The following is a 16,027-nucleotide window of genomic DNA, read 5'->3' as shown; positions in this document are numbered from 1 at the left end:
AATTTTGTTATTGCTGTGGAATACAGCAATTACAATAATAATCATAATTATTACTGATAACATTAAGACATCAGAATTATGGAAATCTCATACAATCTGGAACACATTAATAACACATTTATATAAACTATAACTCAAAGAAAGTTAAACTTCATTTCATATTTGATAAAGCCTCCTGTATAACTTTAATACACCACATAAGCCAAATATGTCTCTCTTGAATTTTAAGGACCCTAACATCCAAAGCTAAAGGCCGAATTTAGAATATGATTTTGCAAAGTTTGTCAAATATCAAAGATTTAAAACACTTGATGTCGCAAAGTAGGATCATAGGTCACTGTAAAGTAACTCATTTAGCCATTTAGCCAAAGTGATAATTCAAAGATTTTCAAGAGCAAAAACCTTTGCTCTTTAATAGAGAGGAGACTCCAATTTCCAAACCATAAGACATAATAAAAACAGCTTGATGCCAGTTGAATCTGTCTCTCTCTCTGCCCTCTTTCTCTGCAGTTTACTCAAAAGGTAAGAAGAAATATTTCACTATCTTTAATACTACATGAAAATATTTTTCAAAAGAGAAAATTAAATTTTACCTCTGCATTAGTGTATTATTAACACTGAAGTTAATTTTAATAAAATCTTATAACAAATATATCTAATCTCAATCAGTGTGATCATAAGGTAAGATTTCCATAAGCCTTTTATAAGTTTTTTATTTTTTTTAATTGAAGAAGAGATCAATTTTACAGGAAAACCTTGTTATTCTGACACAGGGGCACAGACTCTGGCACTGTGTAAGTGTGATTTTGACATTAATGTTCTGTTTATAGAAAAACTAAATAATCCCTTTTAAATTGTAGCCAACTTGATGACACACAGAACTCCTTTCACAAGATCAATTTTTTCATAAACCTTCTACAACTTGCTTAAAGCTTCAGTTTTGTTCTATCACTTTACTTTAGGACAACATTTACTTTCTTTTCCAACTTTCCAACTTTCTGCATCTGTTTAGTTTTAGCCATTCTGTCTTATTAGTTTAATTTACAATTCTTAAACTCTCTAAACTAGGCAAAATTGCTTTCTCTTTAAGAGAAACCACATTCCTATGCCTTTTTATAACACTTTTACAAAAAATCCCAAAATACATTGTACGTTTTGTGTGCACAATGCATATAGAATTTTCCCTATATCTAGTAGTTTTAATTACATGTTTTAATAACAATGCTAACTCTTAGTGGCCTTAGTTTTAGTGAAAAACTTAAGAGGTAACCAATTTTACTTATGTATTAGATGCAGAGACCAAGGCAAACAATGCTTGAAGCTAGGTCTTGTCATGGCCCTCAAAGGCTGAAATCTAAAGACATAAGTTTATAGACAAGTTAAGCAAGTAGAAACATAGACAGAAGCATATCTTACAGATTGTAAGATTTTTATTTGCTAGTCTTCAAATAGTTTGTCTCCCACACTTTAGACTGTCAATCTCTTGATTACCCGCTGAATTGCCCTAAATAATTGTTAAGTAGGCAACTTAAAAATAGCACCAATAGACAATGGTAGTCACGTGTATTGCCCAGAGGATGGCAGACACTGGCTTGTGTGATTCCCACAGACCTGTATCCCCTTGTGCTCGACTTCCTGTGTGATAACCAACTCTTGGAGGTGGCCAATATATTCACCAAACCTACAGGAGCTACACAGCGGGATGCCAATGCCTCTTCCCTCTTGGATGTCTATAGCTTCTGTCTCAAGTCTGCTAAGGCCCCAAAGCAAAAGTTCCAGGCAAATAAATGTACCAATGACTAAGAAAGGTAAGAAGAAGACTTCATCCAGTGACAATAGTGAGGACAGCAGCAAGGAGGAGGAAGAAGTTCAAGGGCCTCCAGGTAAGAAGGCTGCGAGCAAGTTTGTCTCAGCCTCTGGGGAAGGCTATTGCCAAAGCATCAGAGAGCAGCAGCAGTGAAGCATCCAGTGATGATGAGGACGATGACAAAAAGAAAAAGTCTGTCCAGAAGGGAGTTAAGCCCCAAGCCAAGACAGCCAAAGCTCCTCTTAAGAAGGCTAAGAGCTCTGATTCTGATTCTGACTCAAGCTCTGAGGATGAGGCACCAAAAAACCAGAAACCAAAGACAACATCTGTAGCAGCTAAAGCTTGGGCTAAAGTCCCAGCCACATCAGGTACTCCAGCTCAAGCAGCACCTAAAGTAGTCAATGGCAAAGCAGCCAGCTGCAACAGCAACAGCAACAGCAGCAGCAGCAGCAGCAGCAGCAGCAGCAGCAGCAGCAGCAGCAGTGATGACTCAAAGGAAGAGAGGGCAGCAGCCATCCCCAAGAAGAGTGTATATTAAAAGCAAGCTGTGGTCAAGGTCCCAGTGAAAGCAGCTGCCACCCCTACCCAAAAATTCCAGCTGCGAGGACTCCTTCGGTGAGGAGGAAAAATAGTAGAAAATAGTAGAAAAAGAAAAAAACAACTCAGGTCCCTAAAGTTCAGTGCCCACTCCTGCTTCCCCTTGGGAAGCCAGACTCCCAAGAAAGCTGTGGAGAAGAAACAGCCTTCCGAAAGCAGTGAAGACAGCAGCGACAAGTCTGATTCAAGTTCGGAGGAAGAGGATGAACTCTTGCTAAGTCAGTCGTCTCTAAAGCAAATACTAAACAACCTACAGCAAAGAAAGCAGCAGAGAGCTCTTCAGAGCTCGTACTCCAACAGCTTCGAGGATGATGAAGCTCCTTCCAAGCTAGCCAGTACCAACAAGAATTCCTCAAATAAGCCAGCTGCCACTACCAAGTCGCCTGCAGCGGAGCCAGCTGCAACTCTCAAGCAACCTGAAAGCAGTGGCCAGAAGCCTCTGACGAGAAAGGCTGACAGCAGCTCCAGTGAGAAAGAGAGCAGTTCCAGTGAGGAGGAGAAGACAAAGATAACTGTGGCCCCCCTTAAGCCCAAGGTAACTGACAAAGCAGCTCCATATCTGCCTGCCAAGCAGGCTCCTGAGGGTGGTAAGGACAGCAACTCTCATTCAGACAGCTCCAGCAGTGAGGAGGAGGAGGAAGAGAAGCTATCTAAATCCCCAGTTAAGAAGAAGTTGCAGAAGGCAGCAGGAGGGACAGCCCCTTCTAAGCCAGCCTCCACAAAGAAAGGAAAGGTTGAGAGCAGCAGCAGTTCTTCCTCTGATGACTCCAGTGAGGAAGAGGAAGAGAAGCCCAAGGGCAAGGACTCTGCAAGACCAAAAGTCCCCAAGGCCAATGGCACCTCTGCACTGACTGCCCAGAATGGAAAAGCAGCTAAGAACAGCGAAGAGGAGGAAGAAGAAAAAAAGGCAGCAGTGGTAGTTTCAAAGCTGGGTTCAGGAAAGAAGTGGAAGAAGATGAGGCTGCCAAAAAGGCAGAGACTCCTCCAGGCAAGAAAATAAAGCTTCAGACCCCTAACACATTTCCAAAAAGGAAGAAAGAAGAAAAAATGGCATGACCCACATTCCTAAGGGTCAGGGAGGAGGAAATTGAGGTGGCAGAGAACTCCGCTGATGCCAACAGAGGCGCAGCCAGAGACTGGGGGAACGAGGCAATCAGGTTTTGAGGTTCACCAAAGGCAAATCCTTCTGGCATGAGAAAACCAAGAAGAAGCAGGGCATCTACTGGTTTTAATTTGACAGTGAGTGACTTGGGACATCTTCACCCCTGCTTCAGTGAAGATCTGAGACCACTCACTTTCTCCAGGGGACCAGGGAGCCCTCAGCTCTATAGGCAAGGGTGTTGATGAGGACAGAAGTTCAGAGTTGGTCCTAAGACTTTGAAATGTAACCTCCTCTGTGGTCCTTTTCTGTATTCCTAGTTTTATACAGACTTGTTTTTGAGTGTTGAGTGTCAGGGACAAAATGAGGGGAATGTTATTTTTAAAGAAAATTTATTTTCATTGTCTCCTTCTTCCTGTTCTGTGGAAGTCTTCATACTGAGAAATTTGAATATTTTATATCAAATCATTTCCTTTTGATTTTTGCTGTGATTTTCAAAGGTGGAGTCCCACAGATAAAATCTTAGCTATTGCCCAAGACATAGTTAAGGGTCACATGTATGACCTTTTATAATTGGAAGAAAATTGTGCCTTTGTGAGTGCACAAGTCCACGTTTCATCTCTCCTTCCCTCAAAACCCTGGTGGGGGGCATTAAAGAAGGTTAATGTATATGTAATGTATGTTACACATGCACTATGCATTTTATCCTCCTTCACTGGGTCTGAGACTGAAGTTTTTAGTGAGCATGGACCTAACCTACTTTTTGGGATAAAATTCACTGTTTTGTTCCAGGCAAAATTCTGGTGTGGTGTGAATGCCATGGGTCAGTCTGAATATATTTTCTTCTGTAATTTTATCATTATTACATAATGTTTGCAATACGTGCTTTGTTTTTTAATGTGAAAGCAAGCTTTCCTACTGTTGAAACACAGATTTTGATGACCTGACCCTTACTAGTATTGAATACTAAGTTGAGGACTGCATCTTCTCATTTTCACATTATACAGAGCAAAATAACACAAAAATCAAGAAGGCTTTATTCCTGGGATGTAGGGCTTATTCTACATATGCAAATCAATAAATGTGATTCACTCCATAAACAGAATTAAAAACAAAAAATTATTATCTTATTAGATACAGCAAAGGCTTTCAATTAAATCCAGTAACCTTTCATGATAAAAATGTTCAACAAACTAGGCATAGAAGTAACGTACCTCAAAATAGTAACAGCCATATATGACAAACCCAAAATCCATATCATACTGAATGGGCAAAAGCTGGAAGCATTTTATTGAGGACGAGAACAAGGCAAGGATACAAACTCTCACCATTCCTATTCAACATAGTTGTGGAAGCCCTAGCCAGAGCAATCAGGTAAGAGAAAGAAATATTAGGCTGTTGCAAAAGTAATAGTGGATTTCACCATTACTTTTAATGGCAAAAACCGCGATTACTTTTGCACCAACCTAATAAAAGGCATTCAAATAGGAAGAGAGGAAGTCAAATTATCTCTCTTCACTGATAATATAATTCTATTTCTAGACACTGGGAAATGCAAGAAGAGGGAGAGTGGGAGAGGGGAAGTGTTGAAAAACTACCTATTGGATACTATGCTCACTACCTGAGTGACAAGATTATTTATACACTGAAATTCAATGATATAAAATTTACTCATGTAACAAACCTGCACATGTGCTGCCAGAAACTAAAATGCAAGATGAAAAATAAATAAATAAATAAATAAATAAACAAAAGCTTAATTTTTAAAACAAAGTTTGTTTCTTTATGTTTCAGAGACTCTTGGCTGAAGAGGATGGTGTGATATCATTGTTTTCCTAAATCAATACTTCATCATACTCATAACATATCTGAGTAGTAAGTACACATTTGAATAGTCCCTCTTTTTCTAGATTGTCTTTATTTTACTTAGTTTAAGCTATCTCATTTCTATATTTTATTTATTTACTTTTCATTATTAATATTATCTTTTATTCAGAAGTCATAATTGTATAAATTTATAAGGCACTATGTAATGCTCTGATATATGTACACCATGTGGAATGATTAAATCAAGCTAATTAACTTATTTACCACCTCACTTACTTATCATTTTTTCTATGGTAAGACATTTGAAATTCTTGGTAATTTTGAAATATACCTTATTATTGACTATAGTTAACTTGTTGTGTAATAGATCTCAAAACTTATTCCTATTGTCTATCTGAAACTTTGCACCCTTTAACCAGCAACTCACCATGTCTTCTTTCCCACCCTATTCCCAGTCTCTCATAACCATCATTCCACTCTCTACTTCGTAGTTCAGTTCTTTTAGATTCCAAATGTAAGTGAGATCATGTGATATTTATTTTTTTTGTGCTTGGCTTAATTCACTCAGCACAATCCCTTCTAGTTCCCTTCTTTTGAGGTTGAATAGTATTCTGTTGTGTATATATCATATTTTCTTTATCCATTCATCTGTAGGCGAACCCATAGGTTAATTCCATTTATTGTCTATTGTGAATAATGCTACAATTAACATGGGATTGCAGCTATCCTTTTGACACATTGATTTCAGTTTCTTTGAATCTATACCCAGAAGTGGAATTACTGGATCGTAGGATAGATTTATTTTTATTTTTTTGATGAATCTGCATATTGTTTTCTCACCAACGATAAAAGCTATTCTAATAGGTGTGAAGTGATACCTCATTGTGGTTTCAATTTAAATTTTTCTATGGATTAATGATGCTGAGCATTTTAAATATACAGTCATGCATTGCTTAATGATGAAAATATGTTCTGAGAAATGTGTCGGGTGATTTTGAGAACATCATATAGTGTACTTACACAAACCTAGATGGGATAGTCTACTAAAAACCTCAGCTATATGGTATAACCTATTGTCCCTAGCCTACAAACTTATACAATATGGCACTGTACTAAACACTGTAGATAAATGTAACACAATGATAAATATTTGTGTATTTAAATATTCTTCTGCATGTAGATATCCAGTTGTTCAAACACCTGTCACAAAAGAGGGATTTTTCCCACATCATGTGTTCTCAGCACCTTTGTAAAAAATCAATTGACCATTAATGCATGGGTTTATATCTGGGCTTTCTATTTTAATCCATTGGTCAATGGGTCTATTTTTATGGCAATATATGTATCATGCTGTTTTAATTACAATTATTTTATAATTTTTTTTGAAATCAGGGAGTTTGGTGCCTCCAGCTTTCTTGTTTCTGTCCAAGATCGTTAGCTATTCAAGGTCTTCCATAATTCCATACAAATTTAAAGATGATTTAATCTATCTCTGTGAAAAAAACGACATTTGAATTATGATAGGGATTATGGCAAATCTGCAGATTGCTTTGGGTAGCATGGCCATTTTCACAGTATTATTTCTTCAATTCCATGAATGTAGGATATCTTTCTACATGGGGTATCTTTCTATTTATTTGTGTTTTCTTCAATTTTTTAAATCTATGCCTTTTATTTTTCAGTATAAAGGTTTTCTATCTCCTTTAATACATTTATACCTAAGTTTTTGCCCTTGTCAATAAAATTATATCCTAATTTTCTTTTTAGATAGTTTATTATTAGTACTAAAAAAATTATTGATTTATGTATGTTGGTTTTGTGATCTGCGAGTTTACTGAATTCGTTTGTCACTCTAAAAGATTTTGGCAGAGTTTTTAGGGTTTTCTAAATGTAAGATCATGTCATCAGCACATAAAGACAAATTCACTTCTTCCTTTTATGTTTGTATACTTTTTCTTTCTTCCTCTTGCCTAAGTACTCTGGCTACGATTCCCAAAACTATGTTGAACAAAAGGGGTGAGAGTAGAGTAATGTTAGCTATCGGCTTATTAGTATGGCCTTTATCATGTATTCCCTCTCTCTGTAATATATTGAGAGTTTTCCTTGTAAAAGGATGGTGAATTTTGTTAAATGCTTTTGCCACATCTGTTGAGATAATCATATGGTTTTTGTCCTTCATTCTGTTAATGTGATCTATCAGGTTTTTACATTTGCAGCATTCAACATACGTTGAATTATTCTTGCATTCCAAAGATAAATCTCCCTTGATCATTGTGAATACTTTTTCTCGCTATGCTGTTGAAATTGGTTTGCTGATGCTTTGTTGAGGATTTTTGCATTTCTGTTCATCAAAGATATTTGCCTGTACTTTTCTTTTGCAGTGTCCTAGTATATATTTTTAATTAAGCTTCTATTTGATGAACATGTAAAATTATCAGAAAAAGTAACCACACTTCTATGATTTTTTTTCCACTTTTTTCTTCAGTATTATACTCTTTTTTAAAATTTCAAATTCAGGCTTCTCATAAATAATATTGTTTTATGCTTCCTGAGAAACTCCTATACTTTCAGTATATCCTTAGTTCAATTTTGTGGTACACCTTAAATAAATGTTAGAAGCCATATGGTGAAGGTGGTTGTCTCTCAATTTTGTTACAGCATGTAGCACACAGCCATGCAAATGTTTACTTTCTAAATTTCAGGTACTATTCAAGGGATCTGGCTGCATATGGAAAAGTCCACCATCCTCTATCTGAAACTTTTAGGGTCATATGCTGTGAAATTAATCATTTTTCTTCTAATTTTAGAAAGGTGATTATTGCATAGACCATATATCATGTAGCTCATCAGTGAGAGTCCAGAATAGCACCTTATAATCAAGCAAATTCATATGTCTGCAGCTAAATGAATGTTCACACTGGATAAGATAAAGACTATATATGGATTTATGTCAGTTTTTCAAATGAATCAAATGTTGTCAAGTGGAAAAGAAAGATTTTCAGATAGAAGACTCATTTATTCCATAAACTTTTATGCCACTGTTGACTATACAGATGAAAACACAATTTTATGGGCAAGGAGATCACAAATGAGTCTACTATAATAATTCAATCCCAGCACTTCGGGAGGTCGAGGCGGGCAGATCACGAGGTCAGGAGACTGAGACCATCCTGGCTAACACAGTGAAACCCTGCCTCTACTAAAAATACAAAAAAAAAAAAAAAAAAAAAAAAAAAAAACAAAAAAGAGGGGCTAGCTATAACATGCTATGTATAATATGCTATGGTCACAAAAAAAAAAAAAAAAAAAAAATACACCGAATCTAGTTTAAGGGATTAGGAATAATTTTCAGAACAGAGCAACTCTCAAATATACTCTTGACAAGTATGAACATAAACTGAAGAAGGGAAGAGAGAGGGAATAATGTTTCGGGCAAAGAGAACATTTTTCAAGGCAGCAAATGTGATCAGGAAGGAACAAGCAAAGGTTGGATAAGAACAAGCTGAAGTCAGCATCATGTTTGACTCTTTAGAAGCAAACCATTTATCTTCAGTCTATTGTGATCTTAAACTTCTGCTAAATCTTGCTGTATATTTGTGTCATATTTAAATTAAGCTGTTACTGAACCTTATCTTTGTTTTTCATACACAATTTTAGTGACTGTTGTAGAAATATTTTAAAATAAAATTGGAATCCAGATATGTTTCCTTGGCTTATGTGCCACCTTACCTCCAGGTAAGTAGAAATCTTCTAAGACATTTTCACAGTTCTATTTCATTTAAACTTGCATCAAAATTTACCTGGAATACTTCATATGGTAGGATCAGAGAATGAGTAGAGCAGAATATTAAAAGCGCTTGTGCAAATAAAAGCACAGTAATCTGTTTATTTTTAAATTAAAAATTATTTCGACAAGTGATTTGATATATTTCAAAAATAATGCTTTTGATAACAAGATAGTAAACTAGGAAGCTCCAGGCCTTTATTCTTCTACAGAAACACTAAAAGAAATTAGACTAGTTAAAATAACGTTATGGGATTTCTGAAAAACAATTGATAGTCTGGTGTACATAGGTCTGCTCTATAATCACCCAGTGAAGAAAAAGCTACCTTCAAATTGGTGCACAATTTTTATTTTGCTTCTCCTTACCTTGGCCCCGCTCTTTCCATGATGCAGTGAGATGTGGTAGATAGAAAGCAGCCCAGTTTCTGATCCAGGAGTTTCTCCCTCAGGTGAGAGGAAGGAGAAAAAACCTTACTTGCAACATTCTGGACTGTCTGGGAACTACCTAGTATTCTGCCCTCTAATTTTCGTGTCCTGGAGTTCAGAGAAGAAAAACAGCACATGCCAGGCCTCAGACTGAAAAACAAAAAGCCACAGAAAGTGTCAGTGAAAATGGTTTGTAAAAACTTCAAGGGGACTACAGACTCATTGATACTGGGGGCTAGAGATTACTAATTAAGGATTGCAACAGGACAACTAAGACACACTAAGAAGCTGGGCTAGGACTCTTTTGGAAATTAAAGCATTTAAGCAAACATATGTGTGTACACACACACGCGCGCGCGCGAGCGCACAAAGTCCTAGGTGAGATGCATGCTCAAGGAAGACCTGAGAAAACTTCAAGACTTTACCCTTGCTCAGGACATGCATGCTGAATAGTGAAGGCCTTTCTTGGCAAAGAACCAGTCAGCAAAGACTGGCTATAGTGGTTGCTTTTTCAAATGCACATTTTTTGTTTGTTTGTTTGTTTGTTTCATCAAATACTCAATTTTTTAATTTTAAGAAAACCCACAATATTTTCAAAGAAAAAGAAAAGACCAATTCAAAGGATGAAAGAAAAGTGGCAAAATCACCTCTGAGCAAACAACAGTTTTTACACATATTAAACAAAATCTTTAATATAACTTCCTTAAGTATGTTCAAAGAACTTAAACAAAAACACATGAATTAAAGGAAATTTTAAAACGATATATGAACAAGATGAGAATATCAACAAAGAGACAGAAACTACAAAAAGAAACCAAATAGAAATTCTGAAGCAGAAAATATAATAACTGAATTGAAAAATTTACTAGAGAGGATCAACAGCAGACTTCGACAAGCAGAAGAAAGAATCAGCAAATGTGTATACATTGCATTTAAACTTAGTAGATAAATTATTATTATTCAGAATTCTCCTGAGAACCTAAGAATTCTCACTAATACAGCTCCTCAGCCTCAATAATTCATCTATTTATCTATCTTTCATCTATATACCTACCTATCTTTCTATGTTTTTTTCTGTATAAGTAACATTTATTTATTTATTTATTTATTTATTTATTTATTTATTTTTGAGACAGAGTCTCGCTCTGTCGCCCAGACTGGAGTGCAGTGGCCGGATTTCAGCTCACTGAAAGCTCCGCCTTCGGGGTTTACGCCATTCTCCTGCCTCAGCCTCCCGAGTAGCTGGGACTACAGGCGCCCGCTACCTCGCCCGGCTAGTTTTTGGTATTTTTTAGTAGAGACGGGGTTTCACCGTGTTAGCCAGGAAGGTCTCGATCTCCTGACCTTGTGATCCGCCCGTCTCGGCCTCCATAAGTAACACTTATTGAACACAGTATTTAAAAGACTCTGTAAACTAGATCCTCTTTGTATTCTGCTAAGACTTGTTGCTTCTGACTTGAGTGTGCATGTGTGTGTCTCTGTTGGTCCTTCCAGCTGCCTCATATTTGCAACTCCTTATTCTTTGGAGAGAAAAAAACACCAGGCATTTTGCTTGCATTACTTCTTCACTTACAGTGTGTTCATAGTCCTGTTTAATGAAAGTCTGACCAACTATCTCCCTCTTGTGGAAAACATTTCTTGGTGTTTCACTCTATCTAGAGAAGACAAGGCTGCCTTGTTGTGTTGAGTACTGTACTTTATTTCTTCACTCGGGCTGTCTGTCTTTGTTTAATTTTTATCTGAAATGCCAGATTCATAAAGTATTAGTCTGTTCTTGCATTGCTATAAAGAAATACACAAGACTGGGTAATTTATAAAGAATAAAAGTTTAATTGGCTCACAGTTTTGCAGACTGTACAGAAAGCATGGCAGCATCTGCGTGGCTTCTGGGGAGGCCTCAGGAAACTTACAATAATAGGGAAAGGTGAAGGGGGAAGCTGGCACATCTTACGCGGCTAGAGTAGGAGGAACGGGGTAGGGGGAGTTGCTACACACTTTTAAACAGCCAGATCTTGCGAGCACTCACTCACTATCACAACAGCAGCACTGAGGGGGAAATCCGCCCCCAAGATCCAATCACCTCCCACCAGGCCCCACCTCCAACACTGGAGATTACAATTGAACATGATATTTGGGTGGGGACACAGATCCAAACCATATCAATGGATCTGGCAGTTCTTGTTTTCATTCAGTCAGAAAAATCCTTCTAAAATGAACATTTAAATTTTAAATATTTCTCACCTACTCCTCTTTTGGTTCCATTATTCAACTTCAGTCTAATGGAGAATATCTCAATTATTACTGAACTTATTTTGGTTTTTTACTTCTCCTCTCTGTCAAAACAGAACATTGCTCAAAAAAGAACATTTGACAGATAATTATAAAAAAGCACAGTCACCTACAATTCCACCTTCAGTGAAAAACACTGATATTTTAGCGTATTTGCTTGTTATCTTTTCTCTAGTATATTTGATACTTCGTATTAATGGTCAAGATCATATGGAGTATGTAATATTGCATCATTAAGCCCTTTTTTTTATCATCTGCTTTATTCACTTATTGAAACAAGACCAGATCTGGCTTTGGAATCTTCTGGAAATAGCCTCCTGTAAAATGAAAAAGGTCTTGCACTGAAGGGCTCAGAAAAATCTAGGTTTAGCTCACTCTAACAAACAGTAATTTTGTTAACAAATTACTTTAGGCCTAGTGCAATGACTCATGCCTGTAATCCCAGCACTTTGGGAGGCCGAGGCAGGCGGATCACCCGAGGTCGGGAGTTCGTGACCAGCCTGACCAACGTGGAGAAACCCCGTCTCTACTAAAAATACAAAATTAGCCAGGTGTGGTGGTGCATGTTTCTAGTCCCAGCTGCTCAGGAGGCTGAGGCAGAAGAATCGCTTGAACCCGGGAGTAGGAGGTTGCCGTGAGCAGAGATCGCGCCATTGCATGCCAGCCTGGGCAACAAGAGGGAAACTCCGTCTCAAAAACAACAAACAAAAAAAGCAAATTGCTTTAATGTCAGGGAGCCTGCCCTGATTCTTTGATTTACCATGAATCCCTTCAGACACTCAGGTACTTTCCCATTAGTTCTGAAATTTTCATTACATAACTATAATAACGATAGCTAACACTGTTTACTCTTGTAAGTATTTTATGGTATTAATTCAACAACAGGTCTACCAATTAGGCACAATAATTGTACCTATTATAAGGAATAAAATTAAAGCACAAAAAAGTTAAGTAACTTGCTCGAGATCATACAGCTACTAAGTGGGGAAACTGGGATTTAACCCTCTGGCAGTCTGACTACAGAGTCCATGGTTTTAATCACTATATTATCTGGCCTCTCTGATAACTGAAAAAATGCATATGAAAGCAGTCTGAATATTACAAATTGATGAGCAAATATAAAATGAATCCTTGCACATTCCATTACAGAAAAAAAAAAAAAAAAAAACTAAGATCCACATTTTCATGGATAATAAAAGCACTGAAAAGAAGTTTGGAGCTTATTGAATTATTTTTTAACTATTCAAATGAGAATTTAATTTCTGAAAATATACTAGGCCTGGGTCTATGCATGAGTCAAATATTTAAGTTTCAAAATAATTTTAATGTTAGACATTCTTTTAAATTAGTATAATTTATTTCTTTTTAAGACAATTATTTTTTATTTTACTTTTTAATTTTAACATACAATACACACACCTCAGCTTCACATCTTTGTTCGTGGAATCCAGGAGGATGGTTGATCATGAATTTGTTTCAGAGGTGATCTAGACTGAAGCTCTAAAAAGCCATGCAAAGCCCAGGTATCTATTAAAATAAATCAACCTGGCCCTTTTATCCTGAAAACTACCTAGTATGTGGCTTATCCCAATTGCCACCAAGAAAATTCTGATTACTTAGGACACTTCATATATCGTGAAGTAATGAATGAAGTGATACTGAAGACATTTTACAATCAGTATGGCACTCGTATCAACCAATCAAAAATTATATTGTATCTATTAGAGTGGATGTGCTATTTTTCATCTGGAGATTCAGCAAACCTATCAGGTTCTGATTCATGCTATACCCCTTCCTAGCTGTGGTCTTGGGTAATTTCATCACTCTCTATTTACTTCTTTTTATACCCCAACTTTTATTTTAAATTCATGGGTACATGTTCAGGGCTGTTATATAGGTAAATTACATGTCATGGAGATTTGGTGTACATATTATCTCGTCACCTAGGCATTAAACATAGTACTCGATAGGTTGTTTTTTGATCCTCAGCCTCTTCCCAGCCTCCACCCTCAGGTAGGTCCTGGTGTCTATTATTTTCTTTGTGTCCATGTGTTCTCAATGTTTAGCTCCCACTTATAAGTGAAAACACATGGTATTTGATTTTCTGTTCCTATTAGTTCACGTAGGATAATGGCCTCCAGCTCCATCCATGTCACTGCAAAAGGACATGATCGTTTTCTTTTTATGGCTGCATAGCAGTCCATGGTGTATATGTACCACATTTTCTTTATCCAGTCTACCATTGGTGGGTATTTAGGTTGATTCCATGTGTTTGCTATTGTGAACAGTGCTGCAATGAACATACATGTGCAAGTGTCTTTATGGTAGAATAATTTATATTCCTTCAGGTATATACCCAGTGATGGAATTGCTGGGTCAAATGGTTACTCTGTTATAAGTTCTTTCAGAAATGACCACACCATTTTCTACAATGACTGAACTAATTTACATTCCCACCAGCAGTGCATAAGCATAAGCATTCCCTTTTCTCTGCAACCTCACCAGCATTTGTTTTTTGACTTTTTAATAGTAACCATTCTGACTGGTGTGAGATGGTGTCTCATTGTGGTTTTGATTTGCATTTCTGTAATGATTAGTAATAATATGGTTTGGATCTATGTTCCCACCCAAATGTCATCTCAAATTGTAATCCCTGTGGATCAAGGGAGGGACTTGTAATCCCACGAGGGAGGGAGGTAATTGGATCATGTGGTGTTTTCCCCCATGCTGTTCTTATGATAGTGAGTGAGTCCTCATGAGATCTGATAGTTTTATAAGGGGCTCTTCCCCTTTCACTCTTTCTTCTCTCTCCTGCCACCCTGTGAAAAAGTACTTGCTTCCCCTTTGTCTTCTGCCATGATGGTAAGTTTCCTGAGGCCTCCCCCGCCATGTGGAACTGTGAAAAATCACCTGGTGACCATTGAACAGACCCTGGAGACAAAAAATAAAAAATAAAAAAATCTTTATCGGAGGAATTTAGAAGGGAGCAGACCGCTTGGTGACCATCAAACGGATCATCCAGAGGCAAAACTCCTTATCTGAAAAAATTTAGAAGGGACCAAAGACTTCCTGGTGACCATCAAATGGGCCTGGAGGCAAAACTTCTTATCTGGGAATTTAGAAGTAACTAAACTTCCGTAGTATCTGAGTTGGCATCTGGTTCCAGGCCTGTTTCAACTTTTATAAGTAACTAACATTTCTATACATCTCTGGAATGCTGTGCTGAAACTCATTTTACAACCCTGAGCTCCTGCCTTAAGGTCTATTGATATCGCTATGGAAAAATCCCCTGAGGCATGCTCAGTCCTCTTGCTGAGGTGCCCGATGTAGTTCTTCCTTCCTAATAAACTTTCCTTTTTCAGACCTCCACTGTTGTTGGTAAATTCTTTTTACCAACCTGTGAGTTGACCACTTCCCACTGCCAGGGCTCTGACATCTTGCCTGGTAACCTCCTTTGTTTGTAAATTACCCAGTCTCAGTAGTATCTTTAGAGCAGTGTGAAAATGGACTAATACAGTATATTTGTCACAGGTAGTTAGGTATGAGTGGGGCAGGAGAGAGCTCTCCCCCCACCCATTAGACATGTCAGGTGATGGTTTGGCAATTATCACATTGCCTCTCTAAAACTGATAATTCGGCAGTGCTATGGAGAGACCATTTCCTGATGGTCCACATTTGTTAACATCAAAATGTTAATTGATGGCTCAAGCCTGTAATCCCAGCGCTTTGGGAGGCCGAGACGGGCGGATCACGAGGTCAGAAGATCGAGACCATCCTGGCTAACATGGTGAAACCCCGTCTCTACTAAAAAATACAAAAAACTAGCCGGGTGAGGTGGCGGGCGCCTGTAGTCCCAGCTACTCGGGAGGCTGAGGCAGGAGAATGGCGTAAACCCGGGAGGCGGAGCTTGCAGTGAGCTGAGATCCGGCCACTGCACTCCAGCCCGGGCGACAGAGCGAGACTCCGTCTCAAAAAAAAAAAAAAAAAAAAAAAAAAAAAAAATGTTAATTGAATGCAGGCCCCACAGAGAAGCAACTTCCTGGGCATGCATGTTAAGAGACAAAAATGGCCTGTAATCCCAGCACTTTGGGAGGCCGAGGTGGGCGGATCACGAGGCCGGGAGATCGAGACCATCCTGGCTAACACGGTGAAGCTCCGTCTCTACTAAACCTACGAAAAATTACCCGGACATGGTGCC

General features: G+C 37.7%; 1 pseudogene; it reads left to right on the top strand.

Annotated features, from left to right (window-relative positions):
* The first annotated feature begins 1,577 nt into the window (after window positions 1-1,577).
* LOC104677085 lies at window positions 1,578-3,636 on the top strand (annotated as a pseudogene).
* Window positions 3,637-16,027: the final 12,391 nt, after the last annotated feature.

This window comes from Rhinopithecus roxellana, chromosome 7 (genome assembly GCF_007565055.1).
Source record: "Rhinopithecus roxellana isolate Shanxi Qingling chromosome 7, ASM756505v1, whole genome shotgun sequence".
Taxonomy (NCBI): domain Eukaryota; kingdom Metazoa; phylum Chordata; class Mammalia; order Primates; family Cercopithecidae; genus Rhinopithecus; species Rhinopithecus roxellana.
The sequence above is the reverse complement of the archived record's forward strand: the minus strand, read 5'-3'. Positions and strand labels throughout refer to the sequence as shown.